At 41.5% G+C, this 7,207-nt stretch overlaps 1 pseudogene; it reads right to left on the bottom strand.

The window, feature by feature from the left end:
• Window positions 1-6,573: 6,573 nt before the first annotated feature.
• Window positions 6,574-6,694, bottom strand: LOC112475650 (annotated as a pseudogene).
• Window positions 6,695-7,207: the final 513 nt, after the last annotated feature.

Raw genomic sequence — 7,207 nt, 5'->3', positions numbered from 1 at the left:
AATTTTATGTGTGTATATGTGTTTTCCATTCTCTCGGGTAAATATCTAGGAGTGGATTGCTGACTCATATGGTAAATCTATATTAAACTATTTGAGAAACTGCCAATCTGGTTTTCCAAAGTGACTATACCATTTTACATCCCCATCAGCAGTGTAAAGGGCTTCTAATTTCTCCATTTGTTATCACTTATCTTTTTTAACATAACTATCATAGTGCGTGCGAAGTGATATCTCGTAGTGGTTTTAATTTTCATTTCCCTAGTGACCCATGGTGCTGAGCATCTCTTTAAGTGCCTATCGGCCATTCGTATATCTTCTTTGGATAAATATCTGTTCAAGTCTTTTTCTCCCTTTTAAGTCGGGCTATTTGTCTTTAAATTGTTGAGTTGTAAGAGCTCTTTATATATTCTGGCTATGAGACCTTAATCAGGTATATGATTTGCAAATATCCCCCCCATCTGTGGGTTGTCCGTTTGTGCTCTTTCTGGGAGCACTCCTGCACCTGACACCCTCTCCCACTGCATGTTGCTGTAACTGAGGCCGAAATGGCTACAGCCATCTTGTCGCTGGCCCGTGTTGGAGCCATGCGTAAGGATAAGCCAAGAGAACTGCAGAGACACGGAGTCAGAGCAAGTGGATGGAGCTGAGCCTTGGGAGACTGTTTTAACTTATGTCTCAGCTCCTAAGTTCCTGAACTAACACATTTACTTATTGCTGAATTGTCACATTCAATAACCGGCTGCTGAAAGTTTCCTAAATGATACAGCTACCAAATCCAGCCTCTGGGAGAGGAAGTTTTCATTGTTTCCTCCTCTTCCAGTCAAACCACATCTGGGAGTTTGTACAAATATTACGAGAGTTGTGAGTAGTAGCACCTCAAAGACGGGAAAACAAATGGAAACATCTTCTCAGAGGCAGTGGTTTTAGATTTCACCGTTGCCTTGCTAATTAAAAGTTAGTTTCCAGTTTTCTGAGATATAATCTATATTTTAATGGTCTTTGGGCAGATCAGTAGGTAAAAGACCGAATGGGTAAATTAGCTCCCCAGTCAAAAAATCATTCTGCCTAAATGGGTTTCTTCATAAAGCACAGCGTCCCAGCCAATCTTTACTTCCTCTCCTGTGGCACAAAGGAAATGTTCAGCTATTTTGTTTTCAGAGAACTCAAGGTGTATCAGTTAACCAGCCAGTTCAGAATGCGGCTTTGCCGGTTTGTGTACTGCTACTGGATGAATTACAAAAGAGAGAAAGAAAGAAAGAGAGAGAACACCAAAAAAAAAGGCAAGGCGTGGAGAGAAATGATCATAGCAAAAAGATCCAAAGCACCAATGGGTGCATTTTATTTTTATTCAGAAACGCTAGTGGTAGGAGAGGCCACTAAACTTCTACTTGACCTTTTTTTTTTTCCCCTTAAAAGAGAATTCCTTTGCTTTAGGAATCAAAACACCGAATCCGTCTCACCACAACTTTGTTCTGTGGATCTCTCGCAGTACATTTTCTCACAAAGATTTGGTAACGAAAGCTCTGAGTAGGTATCGCGTTCCTAAGACTTGCCTCCTAGACAATATTGAGTCAGGTGGTCTAAGTGCTTAACCTCCCCGCTGGGCGTCAGTGGAACCATTGTGGGAAATGCACGGAGCCTTCCAGGCCTGCTCAGTGGGCCCCAACGCCAGACACTAAAAAAAAAGCAATTCTCTTGCAAAGTCACAGGAAAGCCACCTGGGAATGCATAGAATATTACATTGTATTTTTATTTTTTTAATGAATCAGAGGTGCATTTAGACAGTGACGTTATGTACTTTGGTTAGCACCTCTCCCTACCAGGAGCCTGCCCAGGACCAGGCGGCTGAGAACATCCCAGCAAACGGGCCCAAGATAGAGCAGAGGTGCTTCCTGGCTAAGTCGCCTCAGTGATGCAAAAGTTTAGAACGACCATTACTACGCTGTGTAGCCTAGGGTATTTTGTTTTCTTATCTAGGTATTGGCTTGTAAAAAGTTTAAATAAATGCTTGCTTTGAATTTTATCTGCTCATATCCTTAATTGCATCATTTATTAAGGGGAAAACATTTTTCAAAACATTTCTCTTCTGTTTGACATAATCCTTGGGTGATAGAAGCTGGTTTTCTAGAGAAGCCTTCCCTGACCATGCTAGCAGAAATAACAACAGCAAGTCACCTTCATTCTTCATTTCCCTCTCCAGCTTTATTCTTAGTCATAACTCTTACCACCTGACATATTATATATTTATTTGTTGAGTCTTTATGTCATGTGAAAGCATACACATGTGCACACACAATGATATAAGCTACGTAAAATATGGGAAATATTTCATCGGTACCTTATTCCAAATGCCTAGAAAAACAGATGGATGATAAATTTTTTACAGGATAAATAATTCAATGAATCTGCTCTTTGTTCACTGATTCATCTATTTAAAACAGCATACATCATGGGCTCGGGACGCAGACTGGTTGAATCCCAGTTCTTCCATTTACAAGGTGTGTGAACGTGGGCCATCACACAACCTCTTTGTGCCTTGGTTTTGTAATTAGCATGACAGGAATAATAACAATACATATCTCACAAAGCTGTTATGAGTGTTAAATGAGATGTCATACACAAATCACTGAGAACGAGGTCTGGAAAGCACATAAACGTAATGCTTATGAGATCCCCGGTGCTCGATAAACATTAACAATCATAACTCATTTATTCAGCAAATATTTATGGAAAGTTTACTACAGGCCAAGTACTGTGCTATAAATTGAAAATACAAAGGTGAAAAAAATCAAAATCAAAAAATGGACCCTGCCCTTATGGAGCTTGTAATAGAGTGGGGAGAGAAAGTTATTAATCCAAGTAACCACCTGTTCTTGCGATTGGCGTGAATTAAAACTGTCTTAAATGTTCAAGAGAAGAGATAGGGCAAGAATATATTTTTAAGAGCTTCTGATCCGGTCGGAGGTGGAAGAGGAAGACTTCAGGAGAAGTTAAGGAAGTGCGACGGAGCGAAAATGGATGTAAACGTCGAATTTCAAGTTGTTTCGTGCTCACGCTGCTCTGTAACTCCCCTCTCTTTCTTCAAGGAGTTCATAAGAATGAGTGGATAACCTCGAGTGAATAATGGTTTTGCACTGACGGAGAAGGGTCTGGTCTCTGCTTAAGGAGAAGCTGTGCCGAGAACGGACTTCAGCCGTGGGCACATGGTCGAATGGAAAGGTGACGGGATGATAAAGTGTCCTCCCCCAACATCCATGCTGGGAACAAACAATACATATGTTAGGATGTATAATTATGCCATTTTATCTGGACTTAAAGGGAGAGTCAGAGTGCTGAGACCTAGAGGCCTTTTGAATATCTGGCTTCCTTACAATAACAAAGTTCAGAGAGGATTTAGAAGGAAGAATAAATTCATTCATAATCCTACCTCCGTAAACCATAATCGTTTTTCCTTTTTTTTTTTTTTTTATTTTCTGTTTTCCCTTTTATTCTTGTGCTATTATAACTGCAGGCATATATGGTTGAACTCATAGGGCACACATAATTTTATATCTTGCTTTTATGTGGTGGTATACAGTCTTCGTAATTATGCATATTAATCATTACCCTCTGTTTATAAGGAGAGAAACTGAGCCTTAGAACCTGGCTGATTGCTGTTCTCAACAAATTATAGTCATGCGTCCACATAACAAAGTTTCAGTCAAGGATGGGCCACACATGAGACAGTGGTCCCATGAGACGATGATGGAGCTGAATTTCCTATAAAAACTGGACGGATATATGGTTCAGAAAGAATTTTTTTTTCCTCTGACAGGACCAATAGAGAGGCAGTAGATTTCTCTTCACTCACAGCACGGTTTGAGTACACGGTTTACTTCCCAAATCAGTCAGCCGATGACCCAGGTCAGTACTGAGGAGCCCTCCCAGCTGGATGATGTTCAGAGTACATTCTATAAATTCTTTGTTGACCTAAGGTCCACGGGAGCTACCTGAACAAGTACCAAGTGTCACTGACGCTTCAGTAGAAACTCTCTGTGGTGGCGTAGAGCCAGCCTGTCCATGTGCTTTGGAAATGTCTTTAGGCTGTAATGATGTAAAGCATAGATAAGTTTTATTTCTTCCATCAATTCGATGCCAGAGAGAGAGCCCTTTATGCCAGATAGGGTCATTGGAACCGATATCAATTTTCCAAAGTCAAAATATTGAGTCCTCAGTTCTACAGCTTCTCCATGCTAGACACTCTCTTTTACATACATCACAAAGTTCCTCAATCTGACCATGCTCCAATATGCGATAGCCAAAACCACATTAGAATGACAATCCTTTATTTTTCTTTCTCTATCCATCTTCATTTCTCATTTCCACTGATCCTCAGGCCACCTTTCACTCCCTCCTACGATCACTGTCATGGTGATCTACTCCTTACCCAGCTAGTTTCTTCTTGATATTTCCAGTCGACCTAGCCCACATCCCTGTTCACGGGCCAGTATTGACAGCTTCGATGTTTGTTTTTTTTTTCTGACCCTGTCAGAAGGAAGCAGGACAGGGCTTGTGGGCAGTGTGTATAAAGTCTCCAGCATTGTGTGGCAATGTCCCAGGCCTGCCTTCACCCATCAGTCACTCACTGACTCACCCAGAGCTAGGACTTCCAGTTCTGCAAGCTCCAGATCTAATGAGTCCCCTTTACAGGTGTAACATTTTCTTTGTCTTTTATGCTATATTTTTACTGTCCCTTTTCTATGCTTAGATACATTTAGATACACAAATACTTATCACTGTGTTACAATTGCCTGTAGTGTTCAGTACGGTAACATACTATACGGACTTGTAGCCTAGGAACAATAGGCTGTACCATATGCCCTAGGTGTATAGTGCACCCTGTGATGTTCGCAGGACGACGAAATCACCTAATGATGCATGTCTCACAACATATCCCTTAATAACGAGGCATGACTGCAAAGGCTAACGGCCCTTAGCTAGAAAGGCAAGTCCTTGGAGTGCAGAATTCGGTAGTTGCACTCTATCCTCTCAACTAACCCAACACTGCAGTCACGTGATTCCATACGTACATTTTAGAGATGGGGTTAGGGAGTCGACAGGAAAAATACACACCTGTGTGCCTCCTCTACTCTCAACACTCTACTACACCACCACTTCGCTTCTGACACCAGAAGTGTTGGATCTCCACACATCAAGTCGTTCTGCAACACCAGCTGGGGGGCTCACAATTTAACTCAATTCTGACACCATCTACCTGGATTTAGCATCAGAGCCCAAGAGGGTAAGGATTCAGTCTCACAGGGCTGGTCCCCCTTCAGACGCCAATCGCAAGAACAGGTTGTCACTTGTGCTTCTGACCAACAGGCAATAAATTGGAGGTTCTCACGACCCTCAATTATTTTGTTCAAGTGGTTGACAGAACTGCAGAAAACAGATTGGTGATTTAATATAAAAGGATATAACAGCCAACTAGACAAGATACATAGGGTAAGCAAAGAATGAGGAAGGGAGGTGGAGCTTCCATGCCCTCTCCAGATGCATCCTCCTCCCAGCACCAAAAGAAGCTCTACAAACCTTTCTTTTCTGGGTATTTATGAAGGCCTCGTCACATAGGCAGGATGGATTCAATCATTGGCCTTGGTGATTGATTTGATCTCCTGTCTCTCTCACTTCTTTGGAAGTTGGGGGTGGGGCTGAAAGTTCCAACCCTCTAATCCTTGGCAACCAGCCCCCATCTTGGGGCTTTCCAAAGTCACCTCAGTAACAAAGTCTGGTGTGATTTAAAGGCACACGTTGTGAGTAACAAAAGCCACTTTTATTATTCTTATCACTTAGGTAATTCCAAGAGTTTTAGGAACTTCATGCCGAAAAAGAGGTGAAGACCAAAATATACATTTCTTATTATAAATGACAATATCACGGAGTGTCAGAGAGGCAGTCTGTGGCCAAGGAAGAGAGAAGGAGTCATAAGCCAAGCCCAGGATCTTGGACACCTTGGCTCATTAGTTTATTCACTGAGCTAAGCAGTCGGAGAACATAAAACAAAAAAAACTGCAAACTGTTTCAAGATTTGGAAGCTGAAGAATTATTCAAAGCAATCAAAATATAGTAATAAATAAGGTAGTGTGACATCAAGATAGGGAGGAGTACAATTAAAATTCATTAAGACACAATAAGAAACTCTAGTCTAGGCTTGTTACAGGTAAAAGGGATTTTGCCAATGAATTATTCAAGGAGAAATGAGCTGAATAAGGGAACTCGCTCTTGGCTTGCCAATAGTACAGACCTAGTTCAAACTTTCTTCCCAGGTAATAGTTAACAAAAAGTAACAAAGAAGTATGTTTGTTCGGTACTTGAGTACTTGCACACAGCTTTGCCTTAGACCTTCTCTTACAGTCTTAATCTTTCACAGTCACCAAGGAAAAGAACACTAAGAATGTAACCTTCCATTTTATTTATTTATTTGTTTGTTTGTTTGTTTTTATTAAATTTTTTTAGGTGAGGCAACCCTTGCTTGACCTCACAGATTGCAAGGACCTTGTCAGTTTACAATCCCTTATTTTTTAATTTTTACACCTACAGTACCTGGTCTTCCTAGGTGGTCTCCCATCCAAGTACTAACCAGGCCCCACCCTGCTTAGCTTCCGAGATCAGACGGGATCGGGTTTGTTCAGGGTAGTTGTAAACTGTAATCTTCCATTTTTAAATTAATAACAGGTTCAAGAAAGGTGTGGAACCCATGGGAATCATTTTTTTTCTACTATTCTAAGAAACGATTTTAAGCTGTATTAATTAAACGATTTGGAGCATCATTTCTGTGTCCAGCGCAGTGCCGGCTCCACTTATACACAGACAAATAAGGACTTTTCCTCGAGATGATTATAATCTGGAGGGACAGAGGCTCAGGCGCAACTGAGGACAACGCGAACGCGACCCGGCGTGCCACAGCCAGGGGGAGGCACTCTTCCAGAAATACAGCAGAGCCTCCGTGCGTGCTGTTTCTACAACTGCCCTCCTTTTCTTCTCCACCTGTCCTGACTACACTCAAGCTTCCCGCCATGGCTCTACATCAGCTTTTGCATAAAATGTTCACTGACCCTTCCCCCATCAGTTGTCTCCCCTTTCCTTTCTTAGATTTTAGCTTTCTTCACGTTTCCTACCTCCTTCGAAGTTTTCACTACACAAAATAGCACTTGATGATAGACCA

Source organism: Pteropus alecto, unplaced genomic scaffold, assembly GCF_000325575.1.
Source record: "Pteropus alecto unplaced genomic scaffold, ASM32557v1 scaffold11, whole genome shotgun sequence".
Lineage (NCBI taxonomy): Eukaryota > Metazoa > Chordata > Mammalia > Chiroptera > Pteropodidae > Pteropus > Pteropus alecto.
The sequence above is the reverse complement of the archived record's forward strand: the minus strand, read 5'-3'. Positions and strand labels throughout refer to the sequence as shown.